We start from the raw sequence: 21100 nt of genomic DNA on the forward strand, positions 1-21100 counted from the left end.
CTCTAACATCATCTGTATGCATCTTTATTAAACTATTTGTGATAATTGAATTCAGACCCAGCTTCTCAGAGAGAGATAGTAACACTGGCCACAAATAGTTAGAGATTTCTGTAGTTACCTAATTAACTGAATTTTAAATGTGTTATCTGGGTATCAAAAGTCCTCAGATTTCTTTTCAAAAAGAAATTGCCTTCTGAAACAGAAAGAAAACCATGATAGAAAATAGGACATTGACTACTGAATGACACATAAATATATTACAGTGGGCAACTAAGAGGTAGCAAGTTGTTATTGAAGATTAATCTTTTAAGTTTCTTTCCAGATTTCTAAACCAATTTCTTGGGATATAATTTTGATGTCTCTGCTTTTTTAGTAGACTTAGATTCATTTAACAGTTTTATCTTTATGGTACCTTTAACTTTAATACTGTGTGCCTACATTAGCACCTTTAGCTGAGTGGCTCCTTCTTCTAGCTCTTATTTCTAATTGGGACCTAAATCCATCCTTGAAGTATGAGATTTAGCTTATTATTTCAAGTAGGTGCTAATTTCAAAAACCCTTCAGTGCTTCAACAGGACTCAAATATAAGTATATATTAGTTTCTACGTAAATATCACATGTAATGATAGCATAGCAGGCTTTATATCTAGACCATCGCTGTTTATGCAGGTAAACTATGACATAGAAGTAAAATGGAGGGAGCCTAGGAGAGCAGCAGTCATCCACAAACCCTTTATCTCCCTGATTTATAGGCAAAACACATATTAGTTTACTTAGTTCTATCAAAAGTATTCTAAACACAAAAATAACCCTTACACAGGGGAGTGGTGCTGAAACCTCCTAAAAATAAAACTACTACCTTCTCAGAGTTGCCCTTTCTAGATAAAAAGGATGATATGAAGATAATTACACTTTTATTTACATTATAGATTTTGTACTTTCACATGCATTCATTAATGTGGTACCTTTGTTGTCTTTGTAGCTTGTTGGATATACACAGGTCTCTGTACAGTTAACTTTACTTCAAATGTAATGGTAAGGATAGTTCAATATTAGAACAAGTTATCTTTTTCAAAAGAATGAATTAAATAAAAGCCTAGCTTGTTCTGCAGATTCATGATTTTTGCCACCACCTAAATGGACCAGAATGCTATTGTTTCCTGTACAGTTCAAAGTCATATTGAGAACCTTTCACTTTCCAGACATCTTTTGACCACAAACAAAGAGAAGAAAATTCACAAGAAGAAAAATGTAACAAAAGCAGGAAAATTTTTACTTGGGAATTGAGAATTCTATCTCATACTCATGTATATATATGAGTGACAATAATTCTCCTGATTCATATTTCAGAAAAGAACAGCTAGAGGTATAGAATAATGCTCAATAGTTTTCAAAATTGGTCTTTTCTTCTGGTTGATGCATTTAAATGTTGATATCTGATCCTTTCCATCTGAGTCTTAAACAAAGCATCATGTTCAGTCAGTGATATATTAAACCACCTTGCTATAACTTTTGATGAGAAAGAAGATTTTAAAAGGCCAATATAAGGTTTAGGGATTGTCTTTGCATTAATTTTTCTGTGTTCATCATCTTTGCCATTTGCACGTATGACCGTAGTTCTTCCATCTTGTTCTGAAGGATGAAAATTAGTAGGAGTTCATCTGTATCAAACCAGATAGATCCAATAAAGCAGTCAGAACATAAGGCCACATTGATGAAACATTTCAGTTGCACCACATTTTTATTTTTCAATCAAAATTCCTTAATCTCAGACTCTGAGAAGATGTAAACAGCTCTATTGTAGGGCATATCAGACCCTCATGCAATTGGATCTATGTAAAATCAGACCAGGATTTCTAAGCCTTGTATAAAATCTAGTCAAACCTGCATGTTCCTGGGAAATGGTACAAGATTTACACTTGCTATACAAAGTAGCCTTTATTGTTCGGTATTACTTAAACACTTGCTAAACATTGAAGCTTCCAAAGTCAGATTGTTTGAGGAAAGACCAATCAGTAGTTTTGTATGTTGTATGTGTGAACATAGTTTCATTAAACAGTAGTTTAATGGTGTTCAGGTGCATGCAATAATCAAAATTAAATGTCATCAATGCTATCTTCTATAGATTCTAAAGGAAGAGAGGTTGGTTTTAATTAAAAAGATAAGAATAATTTGAAATTGTGTAATTAATTATATATAAATGGGTGCTTTTACAATTTGCATGAGTGCATTGATACAACTTTTCACCTTTTAAGACTTTTTTCACTATTTTTTTTTTTTTTTTTTTTTTTTTGCTGCTGTTCTTGTTTTGGATTTCACTATTAAGTTTTTTCTGATAAAACTACTGAGACATACTGTGGTAGCCAAGGCTTCCTTTCGGTTTCAGGACAATGCAATGAGACAGGCAAATCTAGTTCCAGCTCAGAATTTTAGAAGAATTTATTAAGCACATGATGCCTTTCAGTGTCATGGAAGAAGGCAATGTCATATCTCAAGACTTGGTTCAACAGAGCAAAGTATGCATACATTCTGATAGAGATTACACATCTGAAAGGGATGCACACTGTAATGTCTTTTATAATCTTCCAGTTTCATGGTTGATATGGTCTGGCTCTGTGTCACCATCCAAATCTCATCTTAAATTATAATCCAAAGTGTAATTTCCACGTGTCGGGAAAGGGATCTCATGGGAAGTGATTAGATCATGGAGGTGGCTCCCCCATGCTGTTCTCATCATAGTGAATAATTTTCATGAGATCTGATGGTTTTATAAGTGTCTGGCATTTCCTCTGCTGGCACTTCTCTCTCCTGCTGCCATATGAAGAAGGATGTATTTACTTCCCCTTCTACCATGATTGTAAGTTTCCTGAGGCCTCCCCAGCAATGTGGAACTGTGAGTCAATTAAAACTCTTTCCTTTATAAATTACATAGTCTCAAGAAGTTCTTCATAGCAGTATGAAAATGAACAAATGCAATGGTCTACCAGTTATATCACTTACATCCCGTCATGAGTGACAAGAGCATTATAGTGAGAATAAGCCTGAAATTACAGGATATGCCCCCAATGTGAAGTTCTTCCTGAGAGTCACTTTCATGTCATGATCATGTCTTCTTTTTGCAGCTATTGTAATTAATGCAGCAACACACTTCCCCATTTATCTGGAAAGTTCACTGTATTAGTCTGTTCTCATGCTGGTAATAAAGACACACCTGAGACTGGGTAATTTATAAAGGAAAGAGGTTTAATTGACTCACAGTTCCACATGGCTGGGGAGGTCTCACAATCATGGTGGAAGGCAAAGGAAGAGCAAAGTCACATCTTACATGGCAGCAGGCAAGAGCTATTGCAGGGGAACTCTCATTTATAAAACCATCAGATCTTGCGAGACTTATTCATTATCACAAGAATGGTATAGGGGAACCCGCCCCCATGATTCAATTATCTCCACCTGGCCCTGCCCTTGACATGTGTGAATTATTACAATTCAAGGTGAGATTTGGGAGGGGACACAGCCAAAACATATCAGCCACCATATAGATTCAGGCTTTCTAAGTGTCATTACAGCAAGGATATTGCTTAGATCCGTGAGTGCTTCCCAACATTCCACCCTAATGGATACACAAAAATCACTGTTCGATGAATTCTAAAATATATAAGGGAAGGAAAAAAAGCTCAATTCTAATTGTTGAACTGTGCTCTACTCACAGAGTCTTAAGATGAAAGGGAATACAAGATGCTGCTGAGCCATAAATTAGTCATCACAAAGGTGATATTCAAAAGGAAAACAAGGGAGGAGTGTACACAGCTAAAAGTCTCCACTTCTACAGACTGCTTTTTCCTGTGACACACTTCCAGTCAACTAGCCCCAATCCTCATTGCAGTGTCCCCCTTTCAATGCCTCCCACATGCCTAAGCTTCTCCTTTCCACAAGATTATTTGAAAGAAGTCACAGCTAAGATTTGTCATAAATTGTAAAGTGGGAAAATTAAAATGAAGGAATTTTAACATACTTTAAAAGTATGTTAAATGCATACTTTCATGAAACAGAAGGCAACAACTTTGAAGGTATAACTGTTGTCTTAAAGAAAACCTTCATAAGACATAAACTTAATCATCTATGGAGCTCCAGTGAAGTGCCAGAATATTTCTTTATGCCAAAAAACAAAGCCCCATTGAAAAAAAAAAAAAAAAAAGAAAAGTGAAACTTCTTTAAATATCTAACTAACTTAATTTTTGTTTATAATTATTTTTTTTTCTTACACAGAGTCTCACTCTGTTGCCCAGGCCAGAGAGCAGTGACACAATCATAGCTCACTATAACCTTGAACTCCTGAGCTCAAGCAATCCTCCTGCCTTAGCCTCTGGAGTAGCTAGGACTACAAGTGTGTGCCATCACACCCTGCTACATTTTTGTGTATTGGTGGCAGGGGTTGTTTTTTGTAGAGACAGGGTGCCCAGGCTGGCCTCAAACTTCTGGCTTCAAGGGATCCTCCTGCCTCGGCCTCCCAAAGCAGCAGGATTACAAGTGTGAGCTGCAGTGCCCAGTGCCAACTAACTTTATATAGGAGCTGGCAGATGCAAGAAAATTCAACTGCCTGCTCTGAATTTGGGGAGCAGCTCTACAGGATGTGTGCCATCCCTGACTCGGGCTGATCGCAGACAGGCAGGTATTGTTTGGGAGTTCAGCAGCATGATTTCTAAATGAGCCAACAACAGTAGGCCTTTAACCTTGATTTGCTGCTTAATTGCATATTTTAACATACTGAACTGTGAAGTCAATTTAATTATGTAAAATTAAAGTTTCATCCAGATAAACAGGATTTGAAATGAAAGCTTCATCTTCAATTTCTTTCATTAATTATGAAAGGATAAATAATTACATGTTCCAGAGCTCCCGTGCCACAAATACTTCTTTCCTTGTCAGACACCATTCGTAAAGAGGTCTGGTTCTGCATTTGTGTATATGGTCTTTGGAATTTCTTACCAGATAATTGGGTCCTCTCGTGAACAATTTTAAAGTCACTTTGTCTTCTAGCACTTAAACTGCAAATGAGAAAACATGATTATCCATCAAGAGGTGACTCCAGTGACCATTTATATTTTAAGGGTTTAAGTTCTTTTCAATGCTATAGTGGGGGAGGTAGAATAAATTCACTTTATTTAAGCAACTACTTGAGAAATCTTTCAAATGTTTTGGTTTAGGTATCACACCATGCTATGGCCACACTGGGAGTGGCAATGTGGTGTAGTGGAAAGATCGTCCACATGGATTCAAACTGCCCTGTGCTAGTCCTGTCTCTGACACCAGCTGAGGAGCCTTGGGCCAATATCTTAATAGTTCCAAAATTAAAATTCCTGGCCTGTGAAATGCAGGGCATGACCAAATGACATCTGAGGGTCTTTCTAGCTATAACATATTTCAATTCTAAGGACATCTTCAGAGGTGTTCTTTAAAAAGAGGACCTGATGGCAGTAAATGCTCCTGCCCTCATATCAGTGAGCACATTAAATACTCTTTTAGGAACTTGTTAGTATGCAGGGTTGACTAGGGGAGGGGAAAGGTAAAAGTCAAAGGGGATGGGAGGCCAAGTCGGGCTGATCACTAGGTCAGGAGTTTGAGACCAGCCTGGCCAATATGGTGAAATCTCGTTTCTATTAAAAATACAAAAAAAAAAAAAAATTAGCTGGGCCTGGTGGTGGGCACCTGTAGCTCTAGCTACTCAGGAGGCTGACGCAGGAGAATCTCTTGAACCTGGGAGGCAGAGGTTGCAGTGAGCAGAGATCACACCACTGCACTCCAGCCTGGGCAACAGAGAAAGACTCCATCTCAAAAAAAAAAAAAAAAGTCAAAGGGGAAGGGGCTCTAGGATGCCCCGAATGTTTTCTGCTTCAGATGTGTACCCACCCAGTGACCCATGCTGTCAGAGGCCCATACACTCATACCACCAAGAATAGAATGAGTCCAATTTAGAAACTCTTGTCAATGGCAGAGGAGCCTCCTTGCCTCACTGGATTCTGATACCATGTAGTGTCCACTTGAACACCATAATAGTGGACAGAGCCCCAGCTCATAGACAGAAAACTATTTCTGGTCTCAAATCTGGCAAGTATTAGTCATGTGACTTTGGCCTAGCCCCTTAACATCTGAGAGCCTCAGCTTCACCTTCTTTAAAATATTTCTTTAAAATATTTAAAAATATTTAACAATACCCATCCTTGAATCCTCCATAGACTTAAGAGAGTCCAACAAAAGCATGTGTATGAAAGCAATTTATAATCAATAATATCTACCTAGGCTTTATTTATTCTCATTACTAAGCATTTTCCCACATAACCTTTTCGTTGATCTCAGCAATAACCCTGTGAGATATTTATCTTTATCCCATTTTACACATCCAAAACCAAGCTACAGAAAAGCTTAATATTTTGTCTAAATTTTCACAGCTAGGAAGGATTGGATGTAGGACTCAAACACAAATCATTTTACTTGAAATTTCAAGTTCTTTGTTTTACAAGGCATCATGTGATTAATTCTTTTTTCCTTTACCTTTTTTTTTTTTTTTTTTTTTTTTTTTGAGACAGGGTCTCACTCTGTCACCCAGGCTGGAGTACAGTGGCATAATCACGACTCCCTGCAGCCTCGACCTCCTGAGGTCAGGTATTCCTCCCACAGCCTCCTAAAGTAGCTGGGACCACAGGCCCACACCACCACACCCTGCAAATTTTTTTGGTACTTTTTTTTTTTTTTAAGAAACAGGGCCTTACCATGTTGCCCAGCTGGTCTCGAAGTCCTAGGCCCAAGGGATCCACTTGCCTAGGCCTCCCAAAGTGCTGGGACACATAATCAATTCTTATAGATGCTTTTTCTGTTGCTTTCAACTTGATCAGTCCACTCTGTACAAGTACAGAGTTTGGTCTTATTTTTATTTGATAGCTTTTAGATAATGTTATTAATCAACAGTTTAATGCATTTAAGAATGAGCCTTTGAAACATATACTCTTACTTAGCTATGTAACTTTATAAAAACCTACTGAAGTAAGATCAGGAAGCCCAGAAAAAAAAAGTATCTTCAAGTGCTTTGAATTAAAACTTTCAAAAGGTCATAGTGAACTGCCTGTTTCCCAACAGGATCTGTGTTTAACAAGGTCCTTGTGGTCATCAAAGCATCTCAGAATGTGCCTCTAAAGAAACTGCATATATCCTGTCACTTTTTCAGAAGGGCTCAAGTTAATCTGAGAGTTGGAGCTGACCTTAGATGCCCTTGTAGATATGTCTTATATTCATGCTGCTTCTGATTCCTGTCCTCCCACTCTTTTCATGAACTCACCCCATTCAGGTTTTCACCTTCAGAATTTCACAGGCATTGTCTTATCAAGGTCACTCCAGCCTCCTAATTGCAAAATCTCATGCTCAAGTTTCAATCCTTATATTGACCTGTCAGTAGCCTTTTCACAGTTGACTCCTGGCCCCATTTTGAAACCCTCTCTTCAGCTGGCTTCCGGTTGCTGACCTTGCTTAATTGTCTTTCTGGGCTCTTCTGGTGTGGTCTCCTTTGCCGATTCCTCTCACATGGCTCCACTCTTTAACTAGTGTATCCTTTCTAGCTATACATACTTCCTTAGGTAATCTCATCAGGTGTCACGACTTTAAATAACATCTATATTCTGACGTCTCCCAAGTTTAAGCCTCCTCCCACCCCTTCAATGAACTTTGGTCTCTATACCCAACAGCTTGACTGATACCCTTTTTTGAATATCTAATTAGCTTCTCAAACTTAATATTTCCAAAACTGGGCTTCTGATACTCCCCACACAACATCCAAGCCAAAGCAGACCCTGGTGGTCGGCTGACACTTCCCAACTCCCTTTCCTCTCTGGCCAACAAATTGTCAGCAGGAGTCTGCTGTAGTGTTCCTGGGAAACTTTTGCTTTCCTGACACAGAAGCTGCCCCTTCCTCTTTCTCCTTCTTCCTAAGGGAACATAAAAGAGATGGCAGGAACTGCAGCTGGCATCCAATGACTGTGAGGAAATGGAGAAGAAAATCATTAAGATTTGTGCACTGTCAAGTTGTTAAAACAAATTCCAGGAATTTTACATGAGAAAAACAAAACTCTTATTATTTAAGCCACTATGGTTGAATGTGCTGCTACTTGCAACTGAAAGCATTCCTAATTAATATGGTATGTTTCAAAAATGAATATTTATTGTGGTATAACCCTGTAAGTATGTACCGAGAACCAATGCAACAACAGGAAAAAAAACTGACAAATTATTCAAGACTCTTCCTAGATGCCTGTAGAACACAAATTCACAATCCCATCTTCATTCATTATATTTCCTCAGAGGCTGGATGAATACTTTTCTCAGTAAGAAATCACTAGCCCAAGCCAAATTCGGGTACCCAATCCAGAGCTGCCCTGGGTTGGAAATGTGTAGGCCTGTATTAGTTCAGATTATTTTATTTGGGGTGCTGCATGCCATGAGCTTGTCTGAAAAAAAGGGGAGGCTTTCAAGAATTGGTCTAGACAGAGAAATTTCCTCTTCTCAAAAAGCTTAGGTCAACAATTCATATGCTTCAGCTACTAAGGGGGTGTAGTAACTTAGGGATGATAAAACCAATGTCTCTTCCCATCTATATTGGGGATCAAGGTAAAGAAATATTGAAATGCAGTGACAGAGGCAGAAAGGCCCTGGTTCTTTACAATCACCTGGGGAGATTTAAAAGTATTCCAGGCCAGGCATGGTGGCTCACGCCTGTAATCCCAGCACTTAAGGAAGCTGAGGCAGATGGATCACTTGAGGTCAGGAGTTCAAGACCACCTTGGCCAGTATGGCAAAACCCCATCACTACTAAAAATACAAAAAATTATCCAGGCATGGTGGCAGATGCATGTAGTCCCAGGTACTTGGGAGGTTGAGGCAGGAGAATCGCTTAAACCCAGGAGGCGGAGGTTGCAGTGAACCAAAATCATGCCACTGCACTCCAGCCTGGGCGACTGAGCAACACTCCATCTCAAAAATTAAAAAAAAAAAAAAAAAGTATTCCAGGGATTGGGTCCTTGGGTCCTACTCCAGAGATTCTCATTCAGTTGGTATGAAGTAGATCTAGGTATGAAAAATTCCCCAAGAGGTTCCAATGCACAGCCAGGGTTGAGGACCAATGAAGTCACTCAACTGCCTTATTTTACTGATGAAGAAGCCAAGGTACAGAGAGGGGAAATAGAATCTCACCGATTTGTTTTATTATGGTTAGAAATCAGTAAGTAACCCATGACATCGAAAGTTTCACTCAATAATAGGCTAAAACATCCCATTTCTGATAAAGTTTTATTGCTGCCTTTTCTTGCAAACAGAGCTCTCTGCCAGCCTTGGGAAACTGACTTGTGCTACCTGCTAGCTTTGTGAATATTAGGGCAAACTTAAGTGCCCTTCATCTATAAGGGCATTAATAGAACCTGCCTGATAGAGATTTTATGAAAATAAAAGGAGATAATACATGTAAAACTGTCTTTTACAATGTCTAACACATGTTAACTATTGTCATTTTTAGTGCTTTGATTTAATTTAATGAACATTTATATAGTGTTTGATTAATAGGGTGCATAACCCATGCCCCTCACTACCTTGCCCTGCTGTCTCCCTTTGTTCCTAATATCACTGAATCATAAAGGAGGCCTCATAAAGATCTGGAGATTGCTTCCTCCACATGCTTAAATATAATTTTTTCATCTGGTTGCTTTACAAATATTTTTAAATATAACGCTGATCGCAGTTGGTCGGTTGGTTTCGGTTTTTGTTTTGTTTCTTATAATGTCCCCACATACACCTGTATTTATGAGGTAACACACTAAAAGCTTATTCCTTTACAACATTTATTCTTTTACCACATTTGCCATCTGCGAAACTCAAACTCTATAGCTGTTTCTGCAAGTTCAGTGACAGTCCCCAAGGAGAGCCCTTATTCCCCTGATGGAAATGTGACTCCATAGAATGTTACCTGTTTTCATCCTGGCTGAGAATTCCCTTGTTGTATTGCCAGACAGATGAGGAACAAAGCCAAGCCTTAAAAATGTCTGTGTGAATTTGCGATGTATCCTTCAGAAGTAACGGAGGGAAGAGATTCTGTCCAGGCAGAAGAAACAATAAAGACAAGAATCCTCAATGTAGAAAATACAATCACTTTAGTTCATACACAGGGTGATGAAAATTTAGTACTAGTAGGCTTGTAGGTCCCTGTGTTTTGTCCAGAACATATCTTTACTTTCCTCACCATAAACATAGCAAGTAAAAGCCAAGTGTCAAACAAATATAAGTAATACAATTTTTATTATTATAGAAGTTAAAATAAATCTTAGGGGACTACTCCCCCATTACTCAGAAATTCATTTCTCTTTGGCTGTCTCTTGGGATGCATTCTGAAGTAATCCCTTCCTTCACCAGCTAATGCACACCCACTAGGTAACACCCACAGCAAGCCTTATCATTATTATTATGCAAATAGTAATTTTCAGTAGCTATGGAGCTTCTAAGAGCATAATATTTACTTGGAATACTTATTTTAAATGCAAACTCTGACTTTAGTAGTTGTAAGGAACCGCTCGGTAATCTTTTTTTTTTTTCAATTAATAAATTGTATTTTTTTAGAGCAGTTTAGGTGTACAGCAAAACTGAGCAAAGTAAAGAGAGTTCCTACATACTTCTCCACCAGCTCACAGCCTCTCTACCATCAATATCTTACATCAGCATGGTCCAGTTATTACAACTGATGAACCAATATTGACATATTATTATCAACCAAATATTAGAGTTTACTCTTTGTGTTGTACATTCTATGGGTTTTGACAAATGAAATCTTTATTTTTAACAAGCGCATTTAAGTAAATGCAGTGCAATTAATTTGAGGACCACACTTTAAGCAACACTGCCCCAGGTGATTTATAATCAGATTAACACTATGATTATAATGTAACGATACTGAGGCCAACAAAAATGGCCAGACCACTATAATAGAACTTCAGAGTTCCTTTCATAAATATCTTGGCAACCTTCAATGCATAAACAGGCTGTATTCCAAAAGTCCACTTCTGAATTGTTGTCTTGGAACTCAGATCACAGGCTTTTCACAGAACCAATTGATGTACACAATGATCGAGTTCTTGGACCTACCCTTCAAAGCTTATTTCACTCATAATATTATAAGGTTATCTTAATCATATTTAAAGAGGAAACAATAGAAATGTAAACCCACAAAGATAATGGACAAAAATGTTTTGGAAATATTTGAGAATTTTTTTTCAATATTCAATATTTGAGAATAGAGGTCAGGGGCCTCTTTTAAACAAAATTTCAAAGGCACAAACCATAAGGCAAAAATATATATTAATTGAAAACATCAAAATAGGACTTCTGTTCGTGAGAGACAACAAACACAAAGAACAGATGATAGATTGGGAGAAGCTATTTGGAATGTTTCTAGCCAATGTATCTAGAATAAGCAAAGGATTCCTCCGAATCAATAAGAAAAAAAAACAAAACGCTCAGTTACAAAATGAGCAGATTTTGAATAGGTGATTTTTAGAAAAAGAAACTCAAAAACAGAGCCAGCATGTAAAGAAATGCCCAAATAATTGGTAATTAGATGAATGCAAGTTAAAATGGTGAGTTATCGGTTTACACCTTTCAGGCTAGCAGAATTTATTTAGGATCATAGGCAGAGATTTGCCTTCATGTGCTGCCAGTGGGAGAGCAGACCACTGTGAGGAGCAATCTAGTTCAACAGATAAACATTCCCTGTGACATGCCAATTCTGCTCCTGGATTTAAGTCCAGGAAATTTCTTACTAGGGCCATACTGGACCATGTATGAGGATGTTCACTAGAGCATTACTTGGCAGTGGGGAGTTGGAGGAAATCTGGTTATTCACTATGGAGGGATGGATAAGGAATTTGGGATGAGTAGAAACCATGGAGTGCTATGTAGCAGGTAAGAGGCAACAAATTAAATGAACACATAGCAAAGTGTATGGGTCTTAAAAACAGAATGCTTAATGAAAAAAGGAAACAGAATAAGATAAGAAATAATTATCACTTAGATAAATCAGAAACAATGCATACTAAACAACCATCTTCACTGTGCAAAAAGTATTCAAATAAAAATACATATGTTAATGGTTGCCTATGGAAGGGGAGAAGAATGGCAGTGGAAGGTAGGATGGAGAGGAGTCAACAAGAAGGAGCAGTGTGGCATAGAGGGAAGAGCACAGGCTTTGATGTCAGCCTGCCTGGATTAGAGCCTTAGCTTCACCGCTTACAAGCCGTGGATCTTGAGCAAATCACTTGATGACTCTTAAGCTTCTTTGTGTGTAAAATATAGACCATATTATCTATCTTACAGTGCCATAGTGAGATTTAAAACACATAATCCAAGCACAGCACTTAGCTCAGTGCTTAATATATAATTAGTATTCAATAAATGTTAGCAATAATTGTAAAAGAACCCTGGCCTCATGCTGCAGATCAATAGTGGGAACATAAAGCATTAAGAGTAGGAAATAAGAGCTGGAAGAAAGAAAGGATATGGGAGAATTGATTCAGGAACAGGAGGAGCGTGGTGATGGTTAAGTTTTCCATCTTTCCCATAGGAATCTCTCAGATGGCATCAGCATAGTCTTCTCTCCTTTACTCTCATTTTTTCCCCTTATTTTCTCTTCTATTTTCCTAGTGCTACAGAAGTTCTCACTTTTTGTCACCAGGTGCTAGGGGGCAGAGTGCGGTTCATCTAAGGAGTAGAGAAGGGAAGGATCTGGGGTCTGTGTGATGAGGAAGAAGGAAGTGTGTCAGTTGACTATTTCTGTATACAAACCACCCCAACATTCAGTGGCTTAAAGAGAATTATTTATTATTCCTCACAAGTCTGGGGGTTGGAACATTTAGGCTAGATTTGTCTGGGGGTGGCTCTGCCCCATATGTCTCTCATTTTCTCCCTGGAACTAGCAGACTAGCATGTCTTCCAGGTGATGACAGGTCACAGAATAGTCAAGCCCAAAACAGCACAAGGACTTGTGGAGTCTCTGCTATGTCACATTTGCTAACATCCCATCAGCCAAAGTAAGTAATGGCTGATGGGCCATATACCCCATGCACAGGGGGAAAGCACCACAAAATGACATGGGAAAGGACATGGGTACTGGGAAGGGTGTAGAATTGGGGCCACTGATGCAATTCACACAAGGAGGCACATACTTCTCATAATTGACTGGAAAAAGTGAACATAGCCTAGCTGAGGAAACAGGGAAACTGAATGCTGGATGATGCAAAAAGCAGGTCCAAGCAAGTTCTCTCTGTCTCTGTCTCTCTCTGTCTCTCTCTCTCTCTTTCTCTGCGTCTCTCCCCTACCACCACCACCACACACACACACACACACACACACACACACATACATACACAGAAATGCCCACATATATTAATGGAAGAATTCCCAATGACTAGTGTAGTATTAGTTTTTTGGCGTTTGTTTGTTTGTTTGTTTGTTTGTTTGTTTGTTTTGAGATGGAGTTTCACTCTTGTTGCCCAGGCTGGAGTGCAATGGCATAATCTTGGCTCACCACAACCTCCGCCTCCCAGGTTCAAGCGATTATCCTGCCTCAACCTCCCGAGTAGCTGGGATTACAGGCATGAGCCCCCATGCCTGGCTAATTTTGTGTTTTTAGTAGAGACAGAATTTCTCCATGTTGGTCAGGCTGGTCATGAATTCCTGACCTCAGGTGATCCACCCGCCTTGGCCTCCCAAAGTGGTGGGATTACAGGTGTGAACCACCACACCCGGCCTAGTATTAGTTTTAATAAGCCAGTTGGTAACTAAGAATAAATAAGTCTTGCTATGGAGCCAGAGGTTGGGATGGAGAGTGGGGATGGAGATCTGTCCTTACGGAAGTAGACAGCTGGATAAATAGTGCTGTTTGGGGACATTGAAAAACACACGCGCGCATGCACACACCACACACTTTCTTCAATCCAGAGCAATTGAGAAGTAAGGACTGAGATTAGTTTACAAGTTTTTATTAAGCTTATTCCTAATTTTTAACTAGCCACACCTTGCACAGAACCTTTGGTAGCTTATTATTATAGCCTAATGTTGATGTTCATACTAATATCAACAGCAAGAGTCTGGCATCTGTAAAATATAAATACAAAATTGTCAGTTACTAATGAAATGAAATTAATATCCACAGTCCCTTTTTAGACAAATCTTTTCTCCTAGGATGGGGGAGGATATACTTAAACAATCTGAAATGTGTATCTATATTACATTTTAAGCACAACAATTCTTTTTTTTGAGACAGTCTCACTCTGTCACTCAGGCTGAAGTACAGTGGTGCCCTCTCAGCTCACTGCAAGCTCCACCTCCCAGGTTCAAGTGATTCTCGTGCCTCAGCCTCCCAAGTAGCTGGGATTATAGGCATACACCACCACACCTGGCTAATTTCTATATTTTTAGTAGAGATGGGGTTTCGCCATGTTGACTAGGCTGGTCTCAAACTCCTGACCTCAAGTGATCCACCCACTTCGGCCTCCCAAAGTGCTGGGATTACAGGCATCAGTCACTATGCCCAGCCCACAATTTTACCTTTTAAAGAAGCATTTATTCATTCAAAAAAGCATTATTTGGTTTGAATATTAAGAGGAGATTCTAACAACTTTTTTCACTACTGTGTATGTAAAATATCTCTTTTACTGATGCTAAAATTAAATTTAAATATGCCTTTAATATTTTTTAAATGTAACATTGTTGTACCGTGGGCCTAGAACCTAGAATAGTGCCCTGCAAGTGAGAAAAATTAAAGTGATAGGGTACCCCAAAATAAAGCTGCACACCTACAACCATCTGATCTTCGACAAAGTCAACAAAAATAAGCAATGAAGAAATGATTCCCTATTTAATAAATAGTGCTGGGATAGCTGGCTAGCAATATGTGGAAGAATGAAACTGGACCCATATCTTCCACCATATACAAAAATTAACTCAAGATGGATTAAAGATTAAATTGTAAGGCCTCAAACTATAAAAATCTTAGAAGGAAACCTAGGAAATACCACCTGGACATCAGCCTTGGAACATAATTTATAACTAAGTCCTCAAAAGCAATTGCAACAAAAAAACAAAAACTGAAAAGTGAAACCTAATTAAACTAAAGAACTTTTGCACAGCAAAAGAAACTGTCAACAGAGTGAACAGACAACCTACAGAATGAGAGAAAATACTTGCAAACTATGCATCCAACAAAGGTCTAATATCCAGAATCCATAAGGCACTTAAACAACTCAACAAACAAAAAACAAATGCGCCATTTTTAAAAAGACATGAACAGACACTTTTCAAAAGAAGACATACAAGTGGACAAAAAACATAGGAAAAAAATACCTACCATCACTAATCATCAGAAAAATGCAAATCTAAACCATAATGAGATATCATCTCACACCAGTCCAAATGGCCATTAATAAAAAGACAAAAAATAACAGATGCTGGCAAGGCTACGGAGAAAAGGAACACTTATACACTTTTGGAGGGAATGTAAATTAGTTCCGCCACTGTGGAATGAAGTTTGGAGATTTCTCAAAGAACTAAAAATAGAACTACCATATGACCCAACAATTCCATTACTGGTTATATACCCAGAGGAAAATAAATTGTTCTACAAAAAATACATGTGCACTTGTATGTTCATTGCAGCACTATTCACAATAGCAAAGACATGAAATCAACCTAAGTGCCTATCAGCAGTGAATTGGATAAAGTAAATGTGGTATATATACACCATGGAATACTACACAGCCATATTAAAAGAATGAAATCACGTTCTTTGCAGCAACATGGATCCAGCTGGAAGCCATCACCCTAAGCGAATTAACACAGGAACAAAAAACCAAATACCACATGTTCTCACTTGCAAATGGGAGGTACATATAGACATAAACATGGGAACAATGGACACTGGGGACTACTGGAGGAGGAAGAGAGGCAGCAGGGAAAGGGCTGAAAAACTACTTATTGGGTACTATACTCACTAGCTGGATAATCCCCTAGTAGGGATCATTTGTTCCCCAAACCTCAGCATCACATAATATACTCATGTAACAAACCTGCACATGTACCCCCAAATCTAAAATAAAAGTTGAAATTATTAAAATAAAAGAAAAATAAAGCTAGCAATGAGCCCTATACATGAAAATCAATAAAATCATAATCATGGCTGTGTAGAGGGGCTTGTCATTTATTGCAATTTTCGTTCAAGCTGGAATAGGACCGTGTCTCTTCCAGTTCTGCCCACTATGGCTAGCATAGTGCCTGGCATCAAGCAGATGTCCTATATTGTAATTAACTGGGAACTTTCTGTACCCCACCAAAAATAAATAAATAAATAAAACTGAAGTGAAAGAGTGGTAAAATATTGCTCATGCAATTTTTCAGGCATAGAGTCATCTGTCTACCATCTGGCCCATTCCTCATGTAACTAGTTGCTTTTCTCAGGGAAGCATCACCCAAACAAGCTACAAGACAGATGCATGTAATCCATCCTAGGAACACACAAGGAGTGCCTTCTTTCTGTCATTGGAATGCTCGCTGAGTCTCCCACAGAGTTGGGTTCTTAAAATAAGACGAAATATTTAAAACACAGAGAACCAAATTCTCGTAACCCTTAAGTCTTTTTAAAGATTAGAGCAGGTCTGTGTTGTCTTGAATAATTTAAGTTGTGCAAATAAGAAATTGTCATTTGAGACATCTCAACTCAGGTAATTTCACAAATGTTTCTCTCTGTAATATACTTGACTGACAGATGATTTTCTGAGCTGATTTTTAAGTCACGCCAAGGACAAATAGACATCTGAGAGAACTGTCTTTTATTGTCTTCTGTTAAGCAAGAGAAGATAGAGTGGGCTGATGCTTAACGAACTCTCATTTCCTGAACTCTGACTTTTTTGAATGTCTGAGGGGCTAAGTAAGTCTCTTGATTCTGCCCGTATGAAAACAGCATGGGAGTGCTGGAAGACAGAATGCGGACTTATCCCTCATAGAACTTTACTTAGGAGTGGACATTATTAACAAGCCCGAGTTACTCAGAGTTAACTCTGTGAGCCACATACGTGCTTATACATTTCCTTGTAGCCACAGTTTAAATTTTTTTAAAAAAATGGTGAAATTAATTTTAATAATATATTTAACCCAATATACCCCAAATTTTATTTCAGCATGTAGTCAATATAAAAAATTATAAGTTAAATTTTTTGTTCATGTTAAGTCTTTAAAATCCAATGTCTCTTTTACACTTGCAGCTTATCTCATTCACACAAGCCACATTTCCAGTGCTCAGTGGTCACATTTGGCTCCTGTGTTGGACAGCACAGGCCTGGACAGCAGACAGTTCACTCAGCCCAAGACACCAACTTTCACTGAGTAACGTCCATGAGTTTATGGAAATGCTCTTAATTTTCCACAAATATTAGTGGCTCTTACCTCTTGGATTTTTTCAGCAGGTCAGCTTCAGGGAAGGGAAGAGGAAAAGCACCAAGGTTTTCTGGGCACCTACTATGTGAACAAGAACTCACATCATCTCACTTTCCCCACAACAGACCTGTGAGGAAAGGAGATGATTCTGATTTTGCAGAAGAGAAAATCAATGTTCAGGCAGGCCAAAGACTTGCCAAGGTCACACAGTGAGTGATGGCAAGGCTGGGAAGGAACTCAGGCTTGGCCTCAGAGCCCTGGCACTTTCTATTGTATTATCGTCGCTCCTCCGATACCACTGGGTAGTGAGTGTCTGAATCACTGGGAGAGCTTATTATTAAAGCACTTGTCACTGGACCCGACCCCGAGAGGTTCCGATTCAGCAGTTCAGAGTGGGGCCTGAGAATCTGCACTTCTCCCAAGTTCCCAGGAGATGCTGATGCTACTGGTCCAGGGACCACACTTTAAGAACCCCTGCTGTATAGACTGAATTTGATGCAATTAGTAGGAGTCTGTCTGTCTTAAGCTAATGATGATGCTTCCCTTGGCTGCCAGAAACCAAGCTTTGATTTATAAACCTGTCTATTGTTATTTCCTTAGTCAGCTAAAGATGGCTACCAAGTAGTATGGACTGGGATAGGTTCACTTGTTATGAACCTTTTTATTCCTTCTCAATTAATTATTAAACATAAGTATAGCACTTTATTGTAATAGGGAAGCATTCCCCTCTTCCCTCAGCTCTTGCAAGGAAGCAGAAATGATACATGTGGAAGTCTTGTATCATGTAAACATAGAGTAGTCTTCCAAAGTGTACACACTTTGAAGTCATCACTATTTACTTTTGAAAAATTAATATGGCATCTTTTTAAAGAAGTGGCTACATCATCAGATATTTTCATGGTGTCATTTTTTTAAGCCAAGCGATAGTTATTGTGCATTCACCACAATTTAGAAAAACCCTGAGTCTAAAATTTAATTGATTGTATTTTAACCACCGATGCTATGCTCAAGAAGTAAGCAATTATTTGCCTTACTACCTATCTGCAAGTTCCATCACGTCTTGATTTATTACGTGGCCTGAGGGCACTTTCAATCTTCCTAGCCATTGATCTCTAGCCCTTTCCATTCTTGCAAGGTAGGGGCCTTTCCATGCCTCTTATTTATTTTGAAAGTTTTTAAACCCTCTCTTCTACCCCAACTCCCAAACCCTATCACATCGGAAGAAAAGCAACAGACTACTTTGTGCATGTCATGGAGCCCATAATATTCACAAAAGGACAGCAGACCCAGGTGTGCTAACAGGACAGGAGCAGGTCAAACTGGTATCAGCATGAAAAGTGGAAAAGTCACCTTCATTAGAAGCTCCATCAGAAATATGGGAGCATTTGTGTGTTCAAAACTGCAAAGAGGCAGGCTGCATTTTTCCCACAGCCATATAATGACAAGATAATTGAAAGTGAAGTTAGGCTGCAGAAGCTGTCTAGGTCTCGTGACATCACTCACAGCCTATACTTTTCATAATAGATACTTGAAGCCTGTTTCTCCATCCAAATATGGATTGATTGATTTGGTGGGCTTTTTAAAATTTTTACAAATTCATCCTTGTAGCAGCACAAGGATGGAGTTTCTAAGAAGGGAAAGTGTTGGGTGTGGATGTATTTGAATAAATGAAAAAAAATCACAATAATCCAATATTACAAAGACATGTTTTGGGCAAAAACATTAGGAGGAAAAGCCACCAGTTCAGTAAGTCACCAAAAATACCTGCCATTTCTCAAAGTTTCCCCTGTCGTTTGCCCTCAGTCGCCATGTTCTGCTCTGTACTCTGGTGCTGGTTTCAGAGGAACTGATGGAAGAAGGTTTGGGAAGGCTGGGGTAGAAAAAGGGAAAAACCAAAGATAAAAAGTAGATTCCTAGAGTTCTTTCTCTTTACCATACAGTTCATAAACGCAGAATCCCTTTATTTGATTTGACTCAGAAGCAAGTAGAACAGTCGTAGAGTGAATTTCTTCAAATACATAGCCTGCCGGAATTTTCGTTTCACTGCACCTTGTCACAAGCCTGAACTTCATCCTTACAACACAAAACCTATGCTTGGGATGAAAAGACACAGAATACCAAATTGCATTCCTTTTAATAGAAGTGCCAGCAAGCCATATTGGGAGGCAGCCGTATGTCTCTAGAATATCGCCAGGAGGAAGGTGAACAGATTTTTGCCCGACACCACCAAAGTATTTTCTAACCTAGTCACATTTCCTTGCTTATAGCACAGTGATTCTCAAAATTTCATGTGCCTATGAATCACCTCAGGATCTTGTTAAAGTGCAGATTCTGATTCAGTAGATTCTGCATATCTAATAAGCTCCCAGCGATGCCAGTGTGTCACCTGAGCAGCAAGGACATAGAGGACTCTGTTTCGTGTCTAAAAACACTACCTGGCATGAGAGAGTTAACATCCAGGACCTGAGGCAAAGACATTTGCTGGAGTGGGAGGGGAAGATGGCAGATGTAGGTAGCAGGGAAGTAAAAGAAGGACTCAATTACAAGTGACAAGAGAAAGGAAAGTTGAACTCAGCATCTGGACAATAATGTGACAAATAACAGGTGATAGCTCAGGCGAGCAATAGCAATCTAGAATGTCATGACCAATGAAAGGGTGGTGTATGCAATGGAAAATCTCAAAAATTAGATAGCTTTGCAGGCAGGCAGATGAGAAATCTCTACCAAGTAGCAAATATCTGGCCATAGAACTAAATACGGAAGATGAGACCAAGGGCAGGAGGGGTAAGGCAACATGGATCCTGGCAAGGACAAGATGGTAGGGAACTGAGACGCAATTGAAACCAAGGGCCACAAGGCAAGGATTCCTTCACCAAAAGTGAAGCTTCAGAATGTGATAGAGCCCGGAGCTGTGAAGACTCGGCCCTAAAGAAGCTAATATTCAATATGCCTGATCTGTGTGCTGGGCACTGTTAGTTACAAAGGCCTTTGTAGTCATTATTTCACTCAATCCCCTTAAATTTATATGGCAGGCATTTTGATTCCATTTTAAAGACAAAGTATCTAAGGTTTAGGAAGATTTCACATCTTGCCTAAAGGCCCTCACTAATAACTCACAAAGCAAATAACTCACATTCTATACTCTTTCCAAGACTCCACACAGGCCTGGCAGCAAGCACATGGACAGAGGAGTCTGCATGCTAATCCAGGGCTCTGCAGTCTGCGCCAGAACCAAGGAAGGATGTGAGCGCCTTCATGGTGGGAAAAGTCTGAATTAAAGATGCAAAGACACAAAGGACAGGGCGCCAGACATTGTGTGATAGAGTAAGGACTTGTTGTTTACTGAGGCTATAATTCAGAACTGTGATGATGCCAAAAATATTCTAACCTCTTTGATAACTATTCTATAGTCATCTCATTTCACAGCGGAAGTACCCATGTCTTAAGCTCTGGGGCTTGTCAACAAGTAATTGGCACAAAAATCATGGAAAGAGGTCACAATGTCCCAACCTTAGCCAGACCTTGTCTTTATTTCTTTGTGTTGGTCTCTGAGGTGGGAATCCCCAGACATCTTGTTCCAAGAAAACTAATG

At 39.0% G+C, this 21100-nt stretch overlaps 1 protein-coding gene across 2 annotated transcripts in view; it reads left to right on the forward strand.

Moving 5' to 3' along the window:
• Positions 1-21100, forward strand: part of LHFPL3 (LHFPL tetraspan subfamily member 3) — a 566970-nt gene that overhangs the window by 392810 nt on the left and 153060 nt on the right. The gene's annotated exons all lie outside the window — the stretch shown is intronic.

This window comes from Piliocolobus tephrosceles, chromosome 8 (assembly GCF_002776525.5).
Source record: "Piliocolobus tephrosceles isolate RC106 chromosome 8, ASM277652v3, whole genome shotgun sequence".
Lineage (NCBI taxonomy): Eukaryota > Metazoa > Chordata > Mammalia > Primates > Cercopithecidae > Piliocolobus > Piliocolobus tephrosceles.